This window comes from Epargyreus clarus, unplaced genomic scaffold (assembly GCF_041222505.1).
Source record: "Epargyreus clarus isolate Ecla_fem2 unplaced genomic scaffold, WU_Ecla_fem_2.2 ptg000031l, whole genome shotgun sequence".
Lineage (NCBI taxonomy): Eukaryota > Metazoa > Arthropoda > Insecta > Lepidoptera > Hesperiidae > Epargyreus > Epargyreus clarus.
The window spans coordinates 8,234,548-8,257,443 of NW_027332236.1; the positions used below are offsets into that span (position 1 = coordinate 8,234,548).

General features: G+C 34.8%; 1 protein-coding gene across 4 annotated transcripts in view; it reads left to right on the forward strand.

Annotated features, from left to right (window-relative positions):
* Positions 1 to 16,256: 16,256 nt before the first annotated feature.
* Positions 16,257 to 22,896, forward strand: part of sv (paired box protein shaven) — a 115,092-nt gene continuing 108,452 nt past the window's right edge. For all 4 annotated transcript variants that reach the window (XM_073089778.1, XM_073089780.1, XM_073089777.1 and 1 more), the window contains exon 1: positions 16,257 to 16,407. The gene's annotated coding sequence lies outside the window, so the exon portion shown is untranslated. The remainder of the gene's footprint in view (positions 16,408 to 22,896) is intronic.

The window sequence follows — 22,896 nt, forward strand, 5'->3', positions numbered from 1 at the left end:
AAATTGCGAGAGTAACCTTAAGCTAAATCTTAAAACAGTCGGGTTTTTTAACAATTGTTATCCTTAGCGCTGTCATCCTGCGGATTGTATGGAAACTAAATAGTATGCCCATGTAGCGCCATCTAGTTGCATGTTAAATATATCGAAACGCAGTCGACATCACTAATTAGCTAGTAGACATAATAGGTAAAATTTTACTCACTAGATGTCGTCTAGGTGCATTCATGTAACAAATGGGAGCTTACTACAAGCAGTCTTCAACTCTTGCCCTGCGCAATATGTGATGGTGGTAGAACCCTTTGTTCGACTCCGGCGGCGCCACCGCCACACCCATTTCTGCCTCATAACAGCAGTGCCAAGCGCTGCTGTGTTCGGGTTTGAAGAGTGCGGTAAAGGAGACATATTTTTCCGAGGTATTCCAGCTTAGTCCGCAGTTGCTGCCACTGCTGTTATGTGTACTGTGGGGGTGGAAATAGGTTTGGCTGTGGTGCCGCCGGGGTCGAACTGCAAAGGATTCTATAAGCTTCAATATAATTAAGTAAAGTAAGGTTATAGTTAAGTAATGTTAGATACCACAACGACAAGATTTTTCCAGCTCGTTTATAAGTCAAAAACAATCCTGCTTAAAAAATCCAACTACGCAAATTATAAAGAAGTCTTGGAGAAAGATATTGGACGAGTGCAATGGGCAACTGTCAAAGAAACTTGATCAAATGTTGGACTTTGAAATTGGACAAAAATATTTGACCTGTGGAATACCACCTTTAAATACGAGTTTCTTATTGTTTCTGAGAAGTAACTCGAATAAGACTAAGACTAAGTTTCTTACCACTCTTCAAACCAGAACACATCAGCGCTTAACACTGCTATATATTAGGTAATTTAGGTATTATTGAAGGTGGTAGAAACCTTTGGGGTTCGACTCCAGCGGCACCACCGCCACACCTATTTCTACATAATAACAGCAGTGTTAGGCGCTGCTGTGTTCCGTTTTAATGGGTGTGGTAAGGGAGACAGACTGTTCCGAGGCGTTCCAGCTTAGTCCTCAGGGGTAGCGGCGCATCCGTGGCCGACCTCAGGTAGGAATATCTAATCCTATCTGGGGTTAATTGCAGATGTCCATGGGCGGCAGTAGCCACTTACCATCAGGTGTGCATGTTGGTCTGCTACTCCTATATTATATAAAAAAATATATATTAGGCAGACATAGATAGGTATGTCGTTTTTTTTTTTATTTTTTTTTTATTTATTGTTGATCGTTGATCCGGACTCGAACCACAAAGGTTTCCACTTACCCCTAGGTGGATTGGCTACTTCAATCTATGAAGCTTACCTTCAGATTACTTCACCAGGAGTGCGAATAACAATACTTACACTCCGATACAAAAACAATGCATATTAATGATGCAACGGCCCACTGACCACAGATGATATATCGGTTCAAACTACATTTCTTCTTTCCTTTTACCATTTATAATTTATTCTCTTTATATGCGTTTATCGGGAAGCAATATGTTTTTTTGTAATAAAACCAAGTGAGTTCAACTTAAATGGTCAATGCTGTGTATGGATATTGGTAACCATTATTAAATGAGCCTTCGTGGTTCGACGCTGGTGGCATTACCACTACACCTATTTCTGCCTCACAGCAGTATTGCTTTGATGTGTTCTGGTTTGTTACAAATATTACATATCAGGCATTCCATAGCATCAATGTTACGAAACTAAGATAGGAGTCCAATCCCCCATTTGGAGTTAACTACATAAGTCCATTGGCGAATATCCTTCAAGTCTAAATTGAAACTCTTCGTATCAAGTAAGTACTTCAAATTAGCAGTTTCAAACCAAAACATAGTAGCTGATACATAGATAAGTATAGATATCTCACCGCCTTGTAATGGAAGGAAGCCATTAAATGGCATAAATGGCTGACAATCCTGTCAGCCGTTTAATGGCTGCCGACATGCGCAGTTAGGACACGAAATCGAAGGAAAAGTATGGAGAAATACCGTTTCATTCGTAACTGATCTAAAAAACTACATTTTTTAATATTTTTAAAACACGAAAATAGATGACAGTGACTATTTCAATTGTCAAAACTGGTTACATTTTCTTGTTAGGAGTGAGTAATCTTCACTATCTATGAGCTTATAGCACTGTTTTAGGACTGATATACGCATGACAGTAGTACTAATGTATCCTACCTTTCTATCAAGAATACAGTAACTATTATGAATTATTATGATTCATAGGTCGGAATCCGATGGTGGTGTTGTCAACGTAGTTCAGCTGCAAAGTCCTCCCTTTACCATAATAATTCGCCAAGTACGAGTCGAACTCGCACATGGAGGCTTCCGTATCACCAAATGTTCATTGTTTTTTACTTATTTTTATTCATTTTATTATTTTCAACAATACTTAGTTATATGATACAGAAATAGATGTTGGGGTGATGATGAATGATACGCAAACAACATAATATTATTAATAAAATTAAAATAACTATATTTAAGTATGTTTTATGGTTATTATTTGTATTTATTATAATACCAGTTATAGTACTAGTAAATGGATTGTATAAAATTCAACAGTCTTCCTAGTACGGTTTAACAGCTAGATCGAAAAATGCCGAAAAGTACCGGTTTGTTGTATGAGGGGGTCTCCCTTTAATATTCAACTTTATTTTATTTTTAGTATTTATTGTTATAGCGGCCACCGTTATGTATCCTCTGTAAAAATTTCATGTTTCTATCTATTACAGTTCCGGAGATATAGGCCTGTGACAGACGGAGAGACAGCGAAGTCTTAGTAATAGGGTTTCGTTTTTAACCTTTGGGTACGGAACCCAAAAAACAACTGCCTTTTTTCAGCAGTGAAACTGTCACGAGAATGTCTGCAACCTAACCACAATACCATACAAAAATATAGGTACATTTTGTCATCGTCAACCTATTTTTGTCCTGATGCTAGACAGTCAACACGTGTCTGCTTTAAGAAATATAGGTGCTTACTCTTTGTCCAGCGCACTTGTTATTTACAAATTAGTAAACTTCACACAAACCTAAGGATTTTTGTTTAATAAGGAACTCTTGGGCGTGTAAGTTTAATCATGATATTTTACTTTAACGGCAAACATGTAATACTTAACTTCTAATGCGCATGTAAGTACAAAAAATGAAATCCTGGGATTCGAACCTCGGGCCCACAGATAAACTGCTGAATTTCAAACCACATTCGACTATCTCTGTTTGATATACACAAAATATAATAAAATGTAGTTAAAAAAATTAAAAACAATTTTCGAAACCAGTAAATCGCAGATGGTTTTACATCCTGTTGCTTTCAAAATTTTAAGAAAGTCGACTAACTTTGCAACAAGGCGGCCAGTATAAACAGTTACACGCACACACGGACAAATACACACACAAACACACGAACACACACGAACACAAACAAACACACACGAACAGTAATTGTGGAGAGAATAAAAAATACGCTAAGTGTGCCTTACTTGCGCGCTGAGGTGGGTACACCCGCACGCAAAATTAGATCGTCGTTTTCAAACAGGTATTAATTTAAATGATTTAGATTTTTCCGGTTTAGTTATTGTGTATTCGTGTTTGTGTGTGTGGGCAATAACCAGACAAGAAAGGCTTTAGTGTGGAGCTTTGAGAGGAAGAAGCTTTATTATTATCATTATTTAGTGGTTATCTATTTTAAAAAGGAGAAACTCAAATGTTTAAAAATGTAGCATGCGAGATTCGAGATTTAAAATTTTATACTTAATATACTTTTATAATATTATACAATCTTTTATGTTTCCTGTGGAGAAAATAATAAAGTGTGGAGAAGACACCTCCTACAAGTACTAGGAGTGTAATTAAATGGAGGCTTTTCACCAAAGTATTTAGGAGTATTAAATCTTGGACTAAGTAGGGCTTGTGAGCTTTTAAGGGCTCGTAAATACGTATACAGGCGAAAGAACTAACATATATTATAAGGCCATATTTTCAACCTTAGGAGTAGTAACGTAATTGAGGGGACCTCTATTCAGAAGGATAGATTTGTATGGTAAGGGAGACATAATTTTCCGACGCGTACTAGCATATAGCTTTTATAGGTTACAGATACCGCGGCAGTGAACACTGAAAAATCTTTATCAAGCAAAAATGTCGTGCGCCCGTACATAGCGGGCGCCGTTCCAACCGGCCACAGTTGGTTGGTAGACCGAGAAGTTCAAATCTCCGTCGTAATTGATAAATAAACGGCACGTGCGGCCGGGTCAACACACTTGGTTATGTACCTCCAAGACAGTACTGTACTGGTTGCGTACCTTGTGGTACTCCGGAAACACCAGCATATATTTCTTCCGTACAACAAACATTACACATCTATTTCTGCCTTATAGCTGCAGTTTCAAGCGCTGCTGTGTTTTCGTTTGAAGGGTGTGGAAGGAGCGACAAACTTTAAGCAAAGAAATAGCTAACTAGAATGCATTCCACCTGATGGTAAGTACCGACTCCAGCGGCACCACCGCTACACCTATTTCTGCATAATAACAGCAGTGTTAAACGCTGCTGTGTTCTGATTTGAAGGGTGTGGTAACGGAGACAGACTTTTCCGAGGTGTTCCAGATTAGTCCTCAGGGGTAGCGGCGCATCTGTGGCCGACCTCAGGTAGGAATATCTAATCCTGTCTGGGCTTGATTACATATGTCCATGGGTGGCAGTAGCCACTTATCATCAGGTGGACGCATGCTCGTTTGCTACTCCTATATTATAAAATAATAATAATGTATGATTATATTGGACATGTCCAGGAAGCACTAAACTGGAACGTCTTATGTATTTACGCCTCATTCAACGGAACTATCATTAACGGATAACGGAAACAGTAATCAAGATGCAGTTGAAATAAAAAAATTTTTGAAAGCCATATGAATAAATTAAAAATACCGTTTGTTTGAAAAAAACATATTTATGACAAACACGTCATACTTTCATATATTATGTTGATAACGTTGGCTGCAATTGACCACTAATAGCTAAGTGGTTGAAATTCATTCACTTGATCGAGGGGTCCGAGGTTGGTATAGGCCCAGGCCACTGATTTTTCAAAGTGATGTGCGTATTACAAATTAGTTATCACTTACTTTAACAGTAAAAGGAAACATGAGGAAACATGCATACCCGAGATCTTTAAAAAAATGTCAATGATATGTGAAGTCTACCAATACGCACTTGGCCAGCGCGGCTTACTATGACCTAATCCTTCAGAATGAAGAATACTGTCCCACTGCTGGGCACGGGTCTCCTCTCAGAATGAGAAGGATTAGGCCATAGTCCACCGCGCTGGACAAGTGCGAATTGGTAGACTTCACATACCGTTGAGAACTCTCAGGTATGCAGGTTTCCTTACATCTTCCTCCACCGTTTCAACAAGTGATAATGAAATCGTCTAATACGCACATAACTTTGAAAAATCAGAGGTGCGTGCCTGGGATTTGTTTGTAGGTATTCGTAAATAACAGTAAATAAACACCTCTATATCCGTTTAATTACGTACATACCAAAGAAGGAAGCATTATGGTATATAAAAAGATATCCATCTAGCACTAGTATACCCTCTCTACCATTAAGGCAATTTTCAGATGTCTATCGCATAATGTCAAGTATAACATTAATCACGACAGTACTAGAAATTTCTATACACATACATGCGTACGCGCTAGTTAAGTTACACACACGCTCTATCTCGCTCTGGCGTACCGTTCTTGGGTATACCCATCTCTTTCGCTTATGTAATTAACGTACAATACTTGTGTGGTACAGATTTTGCTATATGTTTTATGGACGCTCTGCTTTAATTGGTTATAAAAACGTATGATGGACGGGGCCCCGATGAGTAAGCTGTATCCGTTATGAAATAATTAGATGGTGGATGTAATGGTGGGTTTTATGAAGTTTATTAACAGGAATCTTTATGTACTAAGGCTGGGTTATATTTTGTAGTACTTAATCTTGGCGATAATCTTATATATAAAATTCTCGTGTCACAATGTTAGTTACCGTACTCCTCCGAAACGGCTTTATCGATTTTCACCGAATTTTATATGCATATTCAGTAGGTCTGAGAATCGGCTACTATCTATTTTTCATACCCCTAAGTGATAAGGGTTGTTCACCCTTAACATTTTTTTTATATGGCAACACAATGTTTGCCGGGTCAGCTAGTAAGGTTATAAAAACATATTTTTCTGAGACTTCAACTTAGACCTCAGGGGGAGGCGGATCTGTGGCCGACCTCAGGTAAGAATCTAATCTTATCTAGGGTTGATTACAGTTGTCCATGAACAGCAGTGACCACTTACCATAGGTGGACTGCAAGCTCGTCTGCTACTCCTATATTATAACAAAGCAATACATAATTATGTGCTATGTGTTAGGCGTTGTGTTAGTTGAAAAGTGTGATATAAAATATAACGCAGATATCCTTTAGTAAATCTCCTGCGAGTATATAATTACCTTTAAGATGGCAACGGAGTCCGACGAGGTCGGCCCAAGATGCGTACCCCTGAGAACTAAGTTGGAACGCCTTTTTTATATAATATAGGAGTAGCATACGAGCATGCAGTCCACCTGATTATAAGTCGCTACTGCCGCCCATGGACATCTGTAATCAACTCCAGATAGGATTAGATATTCCTACCTTAGGTCGGCCAGATGCGCCGCTACCCCTGAGGACAAAGCTGGAAGGCCTCGGAAAAGTCCGTCTCTCTTACTACCTTCAAACCGGAACACAGCAGCGCCTAACACTGCTGTTATTAGGTAGAAATAGGTGTGGCGGTGGTGCCGCCGGAGTCGAACCACAAAGGTATAAGTATAAGTATGTATTTTACCACAACTTTCAAAACCAAAATACTAAGCGCTTAATACTGCTATTATTAGGCAGAAAAAGGTGTGGCTGCAGTGCCTACGCAGTATAACCACAAAGGATTTTACCACCATCGAAATATTCTAATGATACTCTCAAAAATATAAAAATATTTTTTCTAATAAAGTATATTATTTAAAAAATATATCATTAAATATATTAGGGACATTATTAATATATTCCCGAATGATAAAAATCTTTAATTTTATTCAAATAATCTTGCTTTAATAATTCTACTTATAAATTCACGAGTTTTTTTTAAAGATAATTAATTACTTTACCCAATGAACTAAGTAGGTATTCTATACTTTTTTCGTTGATTTTAAAGTAGATAACAATAATGGTCGAAAATTATCATAAAATTTTACTAACTAATGAGTTAGATACTGGTTTTAAGTATGAATAAGTAGTTAAGTAACGTTACTTGGAATAGTAGGTGTAATGGTCAAGTGGTATAAATTAGACATTATTTTCAGAGGTCTAGGTTCGACAATAGGTCAATAAAAATACATTTTTTTGTAATTATTATTTAGGTGTGCCTTAAGATATATAAAGTACTAACTGACCCGGCAAACTTTGTGTTGCCATGTAAACAAAAATGTTAAGGGTGAACAACCCTTATCACTTAGGGGTATGAAAAATAGATAGAAGCCGATTCTCAGGCCTACTGAATATGCATATAAAATTTGGTGAAAATCGGTAAAGCCGTTTCGGAGGAATACGGTAACTAACATGTGACACGAGGATTGTATATATAAGATTATACTAACTTAAATGTCATTTCTCGCTAATATTTTCCAGTTTCAACATAATATATTCTAGGTAAGTCATTGAAGAACCTTATAATTTCTTCGGTGAGTGTCGGCCGTTACGACGGTTGTGCTTTCTTCGTCTCGGTCCGCCGCGTACGGTGGCGCTAGTGATGTGCTGTAATATCGATATCGGTATAAATTAAAGATGACATTAATAATAATAAATTCGTAAACCCTTACACTGTAGCTTAAATTATTACAGATATAGCGATTCTAAATTTTTTTTTTTTTATAATAGAGGAGTAACAGACGAGCATGCAGTCCACCTGATGGTAAGTGACTACTGCCGCCCATGGACACCTGTGATCAACCTCAGATAGGGTTTAACATATTCCTACCTGAGGTCGGCCACAGATGCGCTGCTACCCCTGAGGACTAAGATGGAATGCCTCGAAAAGGTCTGTCTCCCTTACCACACCCTTCAAACCGGAACACAGCAGCGCTTAACACTGCTGTTATTAGGCAGAAATAGGTGGTGGTGGTTAATATTAGTCCAAAAACAATGAACAAAAACTATATTTTTTTCGAAATGTTATTGTCCTAGCTATTGTTTTGAAGACTAGGAAAATGTATTACTTATTGTTATTATGTACAACTAATATTTGACCTCGATTATTATTATTATTTTCCTCATTTGCAGTTATATAAACGCTTATTGTAAATATTTTAATTTCTTATAATTTTGCACACCCGAAGGGGTAGGACATAAGAAAACATGTTAATTTTAAGACCCATGTATTCTACTATTTTCTTGCAAATAAAGTGAATTGAATTGAAACTAAATTTTTACATATAATTTAATATTACTTAATTATTTCTTATTACGTTTAAAGACTAAAATTCTAAAATTTTGTAAAAAAATTTTCATAGTTATAGTTATATAATAGCATTATTTGTGTTATGCTATGGACACACACAAAGACGATCTGCCAACATCCTGATCCAGGTCCGAAATATAAGTATGAGTACAAATCATTAAGTCCTCTATCTGGCTAGGAATCCACTGGCCAGTGCCTTGTGTGAGTCGTCATTAATGTAACTCTTATAGAAATAAGCATTTTACAGATTTGAAAGAAAAATATCTTTAATATTCAAGTGAAATATTTATTTTTGTGGTGAAAGATTAAATAAGTTCTGTTAGCGATTTTAGAGACCTCGCGTTAAGCATGACCCCTGTTTAGGCCATGTCACCTATCACTAGGAAATCTCACATAATCTGGTGTCGCTCCCACCGAATACCTTTCAAAGGAATTCCCTCGACACAAAAGGTATATAAAAGTTACCATTTATTTATAACCTTCATTTTGATATCGGTATCACACTGGCACATCCCTAACGTCCTGCAGCGGAAGTACGATAATTGTGCGGCGTCTTCCCCTCACTAGTCGGACTCCTGACGATAGCAAGCGAACGAGCAATTCATTCTCTTATTATTATCAAGGTTTTGTACATCGAGAAAAATAACTCTATGTAGAGTCTATTTAAGTAGATATTTAGTATTATAGCTCTATATAGTACAGTACCCTTATGAGTTTTTATGTTTTTACAAAAATGACTGCTTTTGGTATTTGTTTACGTGTTTGCCCATACATTTCCAATCAGCGCCCCTAGCGGATTGTATACTGATTGGGAATGTATAGGAAATACGTAAACAAAAACAGACATTTTTGTCAAAACGTAAACCTCATACTAAGGGTAGTTACAGGCTTATTTGAAAATTACTGAATTAATCACAATGACAGAGTGTGTAGAAAGCTTTTTACTCTTTTTTTTTTGTTTTTTTTTTATAATATAAGAGTAGCAGACGAGCATGCAGTCCACCTGATGGTAAGTGGCTACTGCCGCCCATGGACATCTGTAATCAACCCCAGATAGGATTAGATATACCTACCTGAGGTCGGCCACAGATGCGCCGCTACCCCTGAGGACTAAGCTGGAACGCCTCGGAAAAGTCTGTCTCCCTTACCACACCCTTCAAACCGGAACACAGCAGCGCATAACATTGCTGATATTAGGCAGAAATAGGTGTGGCGGTGGTGCCGCTGGAGTCGAACCACAAAGGGTTCTACCACCTTCATTCTACTCTACTGTAAGGGTAATGATTTTCAAAAATATAATGTATGTATGTAATTTTGTTTGTATATCCTATTCTTTACGCACGCCTAGCAGCCCAAACAGCTTGATAGATTTTAACAGAAGAGGTGTCGTTGCATTCTTTTAAATTATTAAGGATTTCGTTTTTATAATAATTCTCTAATTATGCTACTTTCTTTATGTTTTTCTTTATGTGTATATTCTGTAAGGAATATGTAATAAATAACGTTTTTATATAGAATTGGAGAATCAAAGGAGCATTCAGTCCACCTGATGTTAAGTGGCCAGTACCGTCCATAGACATCTGCTCTCCCCAACAGTTTACGTTTGATAGATAGTTCGTTAAAAAGCAGTGATAGCCTAGTGGTTAAGAAACTCGGCCTCTCGATCGAGGGACCCGAGGTTCAAATCCCAGGCAAGCACCTCTAATTTTTCGAAGTTACGTGCGTATTAGAAATTAATTATCACTTGCTAAATGGTGAAGGAAAACATTGTGAGGAAACCTGCATACCTGAGAGATTTATAAAAAAAAACTCAGAGGTATGTGAAGTCTACCAAGGCACTTGGCCAGTGCGGTGGACTATGGCCTAATCCCCCTCATTCTGAGAGGAGACCCGTGCCCAGCAGTGGGACAGTAATGGGTTGATAATGATGATAGTTCGTAGTTTTATGATGATGTATCTAGCCTGGATAATAAAGCTGACTGGATGCTTTAAAATTTCTGGAGGTCTTCAACGTTAAGGGAATATTTTTAATTTTTTGTCAGTTAGAGCATGCAGTCCACCTGATGGTAAGTGGGTATTGCCCCCCATGGACATTTGTAATCAACCCCAGGTAGGATCAGATATTCCTACCTGAGGTCGGCTACAAATGCACCGCTATCTTTGAGGACCAAACTGGAACGCCTTGTAAAGTATGTCTTCCTTACCACACCCGTCAGACCAGAGCACAGCAGCGCTTAACACTGCTATTATGAGGCAGAAATAGGTATGACGCTGGTGCAGCCGGAGTCGAACCGCAAAGGGTTCTACCATCTTTTAATTTTATGGTGTACTTGTAAGTACATATTATTGTGTAACTACTTGCGGGCATGCGGCTGACTTACATATAAAGCAACAATCTTAGTCATCAGCAGTGGGAAATTATCTGTGAGACGGTTTCAGGTAGCAGCCTTATTTTATATGGATGTGATTGCAGATTTCCATGGACTTTAAGTTGTTATACAGTCCTATATTAATTTCGGTGCCGACTGCTTATATGTATATATTTTTTAACATGATTGTATTCCATTTATTGATTTCCACACGACTATCCTAAAGGGACTTTTAATTTTTGAAAGGTAAAACGATACGAACTTTAATAACACATTATTAAAAATCAATTTACAGAATTCTGGTGACTGAAATCATTGCAAGATATTTTAATTAAAAAGTTATAAAAATAATTAGACAAATTTTAGAACAAATAAGTGAATAATTGTGATTGTATGAAATCTGTTGCTAAAATTGGTGGCGCGTGCGCAAACAGCAGCATTCTTTGTTATAAAAATGACAGTGTTTCTCAAATTTGGAAAAATATTTAGTGATGCAAGATTGTCAATCTGTATATAATCATAGATTAGTAAAAAATGCTCACTTCTAACAAGAAAATGTAACCAGTTTTGACAATTGAAATTGTCACTGTCATCTATTTTCGAGTTTGAAAAATATTAAAATAATGTAGTTTTTAGGTCATTTACGAAAGAAACTTTATCCGCACTTTTTCTTCGATTTCGTGTTTTTGCATCACTTATTTGCACATGTCAGCATTGTTGCGCGTAAATTACACCATGACAGTCACTAAATGGCAGACACATTTGTCAGCCGTTTAAGCCATTTAATGGCTTCCTTCAATTACAAGGCGGTGAGATCTCTATACTTTTCTATGTATATAATATAAATGTAAAAAAGTCAATCACGTAACCTTTAACCTAATCGATTAAATCTACAAAAAGCAGTTTATCTATGGCTGCTATGATGACAAATACTAAAAGTAAAAATTAACGACAATTTGGCGGTACGGTACAATTACTTACAAAAGAAATTTATTCTAAATTAAATTAGTGATATGTGATACTTATAATATACTTATATAACCTATGCTTTAAATATTAAAGATATGGTATAGATAGCAAAAAACGACAAAGAAAATCGTAGATAAAACAAAAAAATATGGAACAAAATTTGTGTTATAAAATCTGAAATAAATAGTTCTTATGTCTGGAATAACTTTTAAAATTCATAACTTTGTTTAACTTATACATAAATAGGTAACCGTGATAATTTTCAAAATATTTTTACCTCAACTTTGACAACAACTGCCCAACAAAAGTCAGTTACGACATTCAGCCGTTACAATTTATTCACCAGCGGTGTCTTCCGGTAGAGCGAGACGACACTATACCATTCTCTACATGCTAGAGTGAGACAATATGCAATCCACCTGCTAGTATTGCTATCACTTTTTATTGTATTCTAGTTTTTATTTTAAGGTAATTACTATTGTAATTGTGCGCTACTGGTAACTGGTTTCTCCTATGCCTTGCTTGCACATCAATGTTTTGGATAGATATATGCTCAGAGAGTATACTCAAAGTTATTATGAAAAATTAGTTACTTGAAACTAACAAAAATGGTGAGCTACGAAACAATCAAATAAAACCTTTTTTGAGGCACCCTTGGAACCTTTAATTTTATTTATACTGGTTTTTGTTTTTTTTTTTGTTATTTGTATATCTTTTGATCAAGAACAAATCCGTTACTAGTAGGTAGATAAATAATTTACATTGTTTTTTATGAATTCAAATTATATGTATTTATTAAAGTCAAATAATATTTCATCTATTTTAAATATTTTTTCAAAACTGATTAGTATATATAATAAAATAATATAACATTTCTTTATAATCAATTAAAATAAATTTAAAAAAATCTATGAAACTTGACATACAACTGTGTAACACCGTTTCATAGAAGGTTACGATTTCTGAACTTAAGTTATTGGTGCGCGTTGATGTCTTTTATTTTGAATTTCTTAAAACAGTAAAGTTACTTAAGAACGTACTTAAAACAGTATAGACACTAAGAGTTAGTAAGTTTTTTAAACAGGAGTAGCAAATGCTTGCAGTCCATTTGATGGTAAGTGGTCATTACAGTCGATACATATCTGTAAACTACAGAACAGAACAGGTTCTAACTCAAGCCGAACGCAAAACGGTGTTACTCTTGAGGAGTAAGGTGATCTCCTCATATGAAAGTCAGCTAGATTCACACCCTTCCACCAAATCGCAGATCGCAACAAATAAAGAAGTAAATAATTATTTGAATCATTTCCTATAAAATATTAAAATATATGAAAAGAAAACTGATAAAAATGTTATTTAATAGAATTAATTGGTAGAATAAACTATAAGTAAATATAAAACAACTTATTTACAAAATTTACATATATACAAAAATGAAAAATAATTTAATCTACACAATTGAATAGGACAGGCTTTCTCTAATTAGCCTCCTGGCCAAAGTTACCGCTTACTGCGTTGTGTGGCGGTAGTGCCTCCTTACTCGAACCACAAAGGGTTATACTACCTTCTAAATGATCATAAAAGTGGTGGAGATCACGAGTTTAATTGTCATTTGAACCAATATCTAAACATTCTACAAACAATATTTACTATACTTAATAATCTATATAATAACAATAAAAATATAATACTAATAAAATTAAAAATAACGTAATATTAAAATTCATCATCATCATCATCATCATCAACCCATTACTGTCCCACTGCTGGGAACGGGTTTCCTCTCAGAATGAGAAGGATTAGGCCATAGTCCACCGCGCTGGCCAATTGCGTATTGGTAGACTTCACATACCTTTGAGATTTTTTTATAAATCTCTCAGACATGCAGGTTTCCTCACGATGTTTCCCTTCACCGTTGTAGCAAGTGATAATTATTTCTAATACGCACATAATTTCGAAAAATCAGAGGTGTGTGCCTGGGATTTGAACCTCGGACCCCTTGATCGAGAGGCCGACTTTCTTAACCACTAGGCTAGAATATTAAAATTAATAATAAATATCTAAATGAATATTAATATAATCCACCGTAATAACGGCGTAGCATCCCAGATTCGATTCCCGACTAGATGAAAAACTAAACTATATCTTACGACAATATTTGACGTCTATCTAATATATAAAATTCTCGAGTTTTCGTTGCCATACTCCTCCAAAACGGCTTGACCGATTTTGATGAAATTTTTTGTGCTTATCCGGTATCTATGAGAATCAGCTAATATCTATTTTTCATCCCCCTAAGTGATAAGGGTTGTTCACCCTTAACATTTTTTTTATTTATATGGCAACACGACGTTTGTCGGGTCAGCTAGTAACATATATAAACCATGAATGAAAAATACACTGTTATGAAAAATAAATATTTTCTATTTTAGAATAATTTCATTCTTTCGATTGTAACACAGGTATACGAATTTAAATAAGAAAGGAAATGTGCAAAAAACTAAAACGATATACTACGTGACGGTTTTTGCTAAACTCTCGTCATCGAAAGATATTTATTTCGTTATCTATTTGTTTTAAAAATATCTTTTTGAAGTATCTTTTCATGTTAAAAATCGAATGTTCTTTTCTATTGGTGAAAGATGTTGGTACAGGTAATACTAGAAGACCTACCTAATATATAAATACTTATTATTAATATGGTTTTCCATAATGATTATGAAGTACACTCCTTTTGCCCAGATGTCGTCTCATACGAGGAAGACAGGTAGAGCGAATTGATAGATAGCTACTAGCTTTGAGCACTTTTATTAATAACTGACAGGCGTGAAGGTTCTCTTATGATATTTTCCTTCACAGTTATAGCAACTGATATCATCAACAACCCATTACTGCCCCGCTGCTGGGCACGGGTCATAATGAGAAGGATTAGGCCATAGTCCACCGCGCTGGCCTAGTGCGTATTGGTAGACTGCACATACCATTGAGTTTTTTTTTATAAATCTCTCAGGTATGCAGGTTACCTCATGATGTTTTCTTCACAGTTTAGCAAGTGATCATTTATTTCGAATACGCACATAACTTTGAAAATCAGAGATGCGTGCCTGGGATTTGAACCTCGGACCCCTCGATCGAGAGGCCGAGTTTGTTAACCACAAGGCTATCACTGCTTACACTGACTAACAATTTTCCATTAAGCACATAACATTGAAAAATCAGTCTAGTGCATATGGACCTCGGAGCTTCTCATTGAGGGTTCGAGTTTTATTTTACTTCAACATAAACATAATCACGCTTAGACACTGTAATTACTGTAAAACAAAAATATGTTATTTCGTTATTATTGACCCACTACTGGGCAAATCTTTCAAAGTGAGAGGGAATTAGGCCATACCTAGTCCACGATGAAGTGCGACTTAGCAGACTGTTCTAAAAAGACAATACACAAAATGATAAAATGTTTACCTGATTATTTCCAAGTTTTTTTTTTATATTATATAGGAGTAGCAGACGAGCATGCTGTCCACCTGATGGTAAGTGGCTACTGCCGCCCATGGACATCCGTAATCAACCTCAGATAGGATTAGATATTCCTACCTGAGGTCAGCCACAGATGTGCCGCTACCCCTGAGGACTAAGCTGGAACGCCTCCGAAAATTCTGTCTCACTCACCTTTAATTAGTATTTACTGAAAGGTAAGGATCCAAATTAATTTACCATAAGGTTAACATACATAGCATTATATATGATGTATTTCTAACGTTTGTATATCTTCTACAGAATTAAACTTAAATAATATTTCTTTCACAAGTAAATAACCCTATTCAATATTTCCTTTAATAAATAATCTAACATTTTAAATCTAACATATTAAATAACTTAAGAAGGTGGTAGAAGCCTTTGTGGTTCGACTCTGGCGGCACCACCACACCTATTTCTGCCTATAAACAGTAGTGTCAAGCGCTGCTGTGTTCTCGGTTGATGGGTGTGGTAAGGGATATACTTTTCCGAGGCGTTCCAGCTTAGTGGTAGCGGCGTATATGTGGTCGATTTCAGGTAGGATCTTATCCTATCTAGGGTTGATTACAGGTGTACATGGGCGACAGTAGCCATTTACCATCAGGTGGACTGCATGCTCGTCTGCTACCATTACATTATATATAAAAAAAAACTTACTAAACTTTCATATTATAAAACCTTAACTTTATACCTAAAATTAATTAAACTCAAAACCCATCAAAACTGTCAACGCAATCACGAAATCCGCCTTTAATGATGCTTTTCCGTTTCGAGTCCAAATTATATACTTTATATAAGGACTTATATAAGTGTGTGTGCACATGAGGCGAGCCAGTCGGCTGCGCGGGAGTCGATTTTGTTCCACTCAACCGCATTTGTTAGTTGGCCGCCGTCGCGCGCGGACGTGTTTAGTGACTGTGCACTGTGCGGTGTGGACTGTGTAGAAAGTTAATTTTGAGTTTGTACGTGATTTCGCTCAAACGGAAGGTATGTCTTTTTAACCGATTTGCTGTTTCGTTATGAAATTTCAGTGGAGTTAAGTTTTATTTTGTTTAATGTTACTTGACTCAGTAGTTTGAGTGGACTACTTTTCGAATGTACGTTGTGCGGTAAAATTGGGGGTTTTAAGAAAATGTTAGTCATGTAATGTTAGTGTTATCGCTGGATTATAAATTGTTAGTTAAGAATGCAAGTTGAACGCGGGTCATGAGTGGAATACTTAATTTACTAACAAAATTTTGTTTAAAACAAAGTTTCAGTTAACAAATAACACAGAGAGAAAAATAATGAATTACACGTCTTAAATATGCGTTAACTGTAACTGTTAACGTTTGAATCAATGGTTTAAACTTCAATCTAAGACATGAGTCATATTTATACAAAAAGAATCGAAGACTGAAATAAAAACCTTCATTCCATTACTATTTAGTCGTAATTCTCTTCCGGAAAACATTAACATTACTTATACTTATATAAGCCTAAATTTTCAATTTTCTCATAAATTGTTTGACACTCTCAAAAATTTGGCAAAGCTTAAAACTAACGCAAAACTTGAAGTAGACAATACTAAAGTACGTCTCTGAAAATGCGAGAAAAACACCAGAATACTCTTAATAACTCTACAGTTTTAGAAAAAGAAGTGTGTATTACCATTAATTTTGTATTAAAATTCTAATAAAAGCTTTAATAACGCTTTTTGCGTTTATTTACGGATACTACAGACTCTACATTAACATTCGTACGCTCTACGATAGAGCTGAGTTTCCCGTCGGTATTAAACAAAGAACTTTTCTGTTCGAACTAGATTTAAAATGTTAACTAAAAACATTGTTATTTAGTTTTTTGACATAATCTCGTTTGTTCGATTTTGTAACAAATTGCCTAAAGAATCTATAATGAATAATTTAAAATGTTTCTGGTAGATTTCTGCATTCCTGAACGAATATTGCTGTTTCAATCAATTCCTATACAAATACCGTTTCTTTTGATGGCTAAAGAATTCTGACAAATTTCAAATTAAGTATGAAATTAAACGAACGTAATTAATTATTTTAACGAATAAATAAGTTTAGTATATTATAATTTACTTTGTGTTTTAAATACAATTTTGGTTTGATTCGTAATTTCATGTAAGAACTGGTATAAAAAAGTACTAGTTTAGTTAAAAAAAAACAGTTTTTTAAGCCAAAGACGACATAGAATTTATTACTCAAAAGTATATAAAGTATATTATTACCAAACGGAAATCATATTGTTACTGTAGTCTACCTATCATTATGAATATCCTATTATAATACATCCTTATTCGTTTTATTCGACTTTTTCATGTTTCGTCTTAGTCATAAGACAATTCAAAGAATATAAGTGCATTAACGAATTTCCACATACAGATAATACATACATATTTTCCTTAACAGGTCGATATTTCAACGTTAAAAAGATTTTAATTTCTGGTTAGTTTATGTATTCCTTATATAAGGTGATTATTCCTGAACTGTGACTATTTCCTATAGTAAAGGAATCAATATCAACTCCATTCTTTATTTTTCTCTGACAATCCATTCTATGGCATCTCTGGAAACCTATAATGAACCTCAAATACTATGACATGGGGTTTTCAAGAGGGGTGTAAAAGGAGCTCTCCTCCAAAGCCGGCGATGCATTGGCGACTCCTCTGGTGTTGCAAATGTCCATAGGCGACGGTGACTGCTTTCCATCAGGTAGCCCGTCGACCTTATCGTTAGGTTAAATATAATAAATAAAAACTTACCATCGTTCTTGTAACATTTAGTTTGGTGTCCTCTGAAAAAAGAATGTTATTTAAGTCGTAAAGCAATGTATTGCTATACAAAAGAAATAGGACATCTTTTTCAACTTATTACTGTCCCACTGCTGGGCTCCTCTCAGACTGCGAGTTTATCCCATAGTCTATCACACTGTACAAGTGCGAATTAGTCACTTCACAACTTTTTAAAGAACTTTTTAAAGTGTCCTAGGACTGTAGACTTCCTCGCGATGTTTTCCGTCAACCTAACAGCACAAATAGGACATTAGCATGTCCTATTAATAGGACAAATTTTAAATCGTAAACGTGGCCGTTAAAATCATGAAGCGTCCGCCTCAATATTTCCTTTATAACCCCAAAAAGATGACGTAAGCGCGAGTGAAAACATAACTTTTTATCTAATCTCAAGCCTCAAGTGTGGGAAGGCTATTGTGACTCGGTCTAGGTTACACCGTCTTTGTTACATTATGTTATGCGGTTCCCATGCCGTTACCGGTTTCAAATTAACCTTTATAGGCTGATAGCATCATGGTTTTGCTTTGACGGTTCCTGCAAAAATTGACGCGATTGATTTTGCTAGGGTTTTCCGTTGTGTGTTTTGTTTTAGGAATACGGGGCTAGCGATGGTTTAAAGTGGTAAATGATGTCTCAAAACTCTAAATTTATAGCAGAAGGAAGGTTTCAATTTGGTTTGTTAAAGGTAAAATACTAAGGCTGTTAAAAAGATGCAAACTGAAAATGTTTGCCTATTTTGTTAATTGATGTTTGTAAGAAAATCAAAAGATCCCTGTTTAAACTTATACTAATGCTTCCCACCTTTGTTTATTTTTTAAAAATATTGGCTGCTTTTTGCTTATTGTCCGCAAACTCGCAAGTTTAATCTATAATAAAAGGAAGGAAATACTGGTGTAGATTAAGTGGATGGTGAAATGAATTGAGAAGTTCAGAAAGCCAAATAGGGATATATACTCAGGTTTATCTTGGTTTACCTCGCTATGGATGAATATACTACTAAATAGAGGATACCCGGTTCTATTCCCGGGTGCGGTTTGAGTGACATACATATGTATTTGGGTCTTACGTGGACTGGGCGTAATTTATGTGCGTGAAATTATGAACATGTATTGTAAATGAACAAAATGGAGGTTTAATTGGAATCTTGATTTTTCTACAATCTGTTCATCGGAAAAGCCTGTAATTTGCTCTCCCAAACCTTTATTAAGTTAGCGATTTTTTTTTATTACAGTGCAGTTAATAATTTCAACCACAGTAACACATTATTATCTATAGAAAAATCATAATACATCCAAACCTTGAGTTAGCGTTTTTTATTACAATACAATTAATAATTACAACAACACAGTAATACAATCTAATACACAAAACTCATAACACTTCTATTTATATCAAGAGAAAATGTGAACAAAAATCCATCCAACTTTCAAGATATTAAAATATGTATATTTTGAACAACAAACAGTTTTCGATCAAAGAACCAACACATTCATTCCGTTCTCGGTGACAGCGGCACCTACTAAGTGTTTTTTGTGAGTAAAAAATATAATAAGAACTACCGCGGTTACTTTCTAAACCGTCCGCTGTCTGAAGTAGGTTTAGGGTTTTGGCAAACTCTCTTCAATAATATTATAGAACTATTTCTGTAGGTAAATAGCCTAGTGGTTAAGCTCGGTCGCCTCTGGGGTCGAAGGTTCGAATCCGACCTCTGATTTTTAATTATGTGCATATTATAACTTTTTATTATTTATTAACTAAAATATATAGATTATTCTAAACTAAATTAATTATTATTTACATAACCAAAAACTTAAAAAAACTATTATTTAGTATAATAGGCTTCATCCAAATTGTTGTAATTTGTGCATAAGTATTATAAATTAATTATAACTGCCGGCGTGGTGGGACTAAGCCCTATCACTAAGGAGACCAGTGCCCAGCAGTGGGATAACAATTTAATCCTATATATAAAACAAAAAAATCCAACTAAATAGGAATAAGCTTATAAAAACTTCTCTAATTAAAAAATCAGCGTCATTTACTTATCTCATAATTGGTAAATTGCATAATTACAGACCAAAAAAGGTTGCATTTCCTATTACAATGAGCTACCATTACCACCGATTGTTTCATGGATTGGCGCAAGTTACTTCAAATAATAACAGTACCCTTAGTATGAGTTTTTACGATTTTATAAATATGACTGTTTTGTGTTTGTTTACGTATTTCCCAATTTCCAATTAGTTCTGATACAGTCCGCTTGGGCCGCTGATTGGAAATGTATGGGCAAATACGTAAGCAAATACAAAAACAGGCATTTTTGTAAAAATGTAAAAACTCATACTAAGGATACAGAAGTCATGAATTTGACTATAAGCTACTAATAAAAAAATACAATCACACAATTCTTCATACTATTAAAATACCTACTATTCTGCCTTAAGGGTACGTTTGAAATCCAAGTGAAACATAATAATACATGAAATATCAAAAATATATTTTCCTGCAATTGCATGACTAGCTAAACTTATATATCTGTAAATCTGTATTATAAAAACTTTATGTACATTTTTCAAGATAGCTTATTATCTATCCTATTATACTTACTGAGGATAGTATTTTAATAGCTATTAATAATTATAGTTATTAATTTGTCACTGAACTTTTAATTAAATTTTCTATTGATTTTTTATAATATAGGATAAGCAGACGAGCATGCAGTCCACCTGGTGGTAAGTGGTTACTGCCGCCCATGGTCTGTAATCACCCCAGATAGGATTAGATATACCAACCTGAGTTCGGTCACAGATGCGCCGCTACCTCTGAGAATTAAGCTGGAAAGTATGTCTCCCTTCCACACATTAAAATAATAAATAATAATAAATTAACAAATGGATGATATACCCATAATTTTGTTTATAATTGAACATAAAAATGTCCTAATAATATACATTTTCTATATAATTGTACCTTCTTAATCCACTTTTGGAAAAGCTATTATAAAACACCTTCATTTTTAAATTTGCCACTGTGGTATACAAAAATTGTTAAAAATAATTTCGAAAAATCTATTATGTTAAAAATTAAAATCTGTAGTCATTTTACTGACATTAGTAAGTCCACTATAATACTAAATACTTTTTTGGGTATATTGTCGTCACAAAAACTCAATTCTATTAAGAGATGAGTTAATAAATTACTTTTTAGTGCACTTCCTGTTTACTTTTTGTCGCAAAAAATGTCATCTAAGTACACAGTCAGTGAACATAGAGTTTATAGACAGTGTTTGAGAAATAAAAAAGTAAGTTTTTCTTTATTAGCGATGCGGTATGCAAATAAGTTGAATAAAAAAGTGGTCACCATATTTTTTATGTGTGTTTTGGTCCAATCCAGGGCATGAAAATATGTATTTTTTTATTTTTATATTATAACGCAGAAATTTTCCTAATTTATTAGAGTACCATTTTTTGCATCAGAACAAAATCGTAGCTCATCCACACAATTTTGGTTTAAAGGTAAAGTTATCATGGCTTCGTTGCAATTACATTTTAAAATTCTACTAAAACTGTTTTCCTATTTAAAGCTTCAACGTCTAATCTATTCTATACGTCAACGAAGTTTCATATTCGAAAGTAAATTTGATATTAAATGAAACATCTCCAAAATCCTTTTTTTTCTGATCAGCATAAAACCTTTAAAGTCGGGTTTAGCTGTCAAATGAGTAAGATAATTGCTTCATAGAAGACATTGTAAAACTTCGATATTTGGTATACAAATCCCCAATATATTTTACTATCTAAACTAAAACTAAAACCTTCCTTTCAAGATTTGCTTTCTAATAAATAAAACTTCACAGCAATTTGATCAGAAGTTTCTGAGAAAATTGCGCACATACAAGCATACATATATAATTATAGCCTCCCTCCCTCCTTTTTGAAGTCGGTTAAAAATGAAAATAGAACGATTATTAATAGCGATATAATATCCACCGACTGGGCAGACATCCGTCAGTAACTACAAAGTTTCCGCCGATACTTTTTACGGATCTCATCTATTTTCCCTCGTTACAGTCTATGAACGACAGTGTCATCTAACTGCAGGTGGGTTACCCTCTTTAATCGCTTGAATTACTTGAAAAACGCGAAAACCCTTTCCCATTTCACTAGTTCAGCTTATCACACAAAAACAGATGAACTTTCCACGAAAAAGACCAACATTTTATCAATTACGTAAGTTTTTTAGTAAATCGATGCCATTCTTCACGAGTAAACATTGTTTGAAACGATGTTTTTATTGTTTGAAACGATGTTTTTCTATCGGAAAGTCAGTTTAAACGGAACTACGGTTTTTCATTTCAATTTACGATTTTATTATTATTTTTGAAGTAGGAAGCTTGCTGCAATGAACTGCATTATATGAATTTATTGGCGTACTATTCCCACTGCTGGGAATTGGTATCTTTTTAGATTAATTTATATAAAAGCATTGATATAAATTAAATATATATTGATATAAAATAAATAAATTAAAGATGAGTTACTAGCGGGCTAAACTTGAAAACAAAGTACGCAGTTCTCTCACTTTTCAAGTTATTTTTAGTGAGCATATAACCCATCTATAGTTTAAAATATCATTGTATTAAAGTATGTAAATTATACACTAAATAAGTTCAGAAA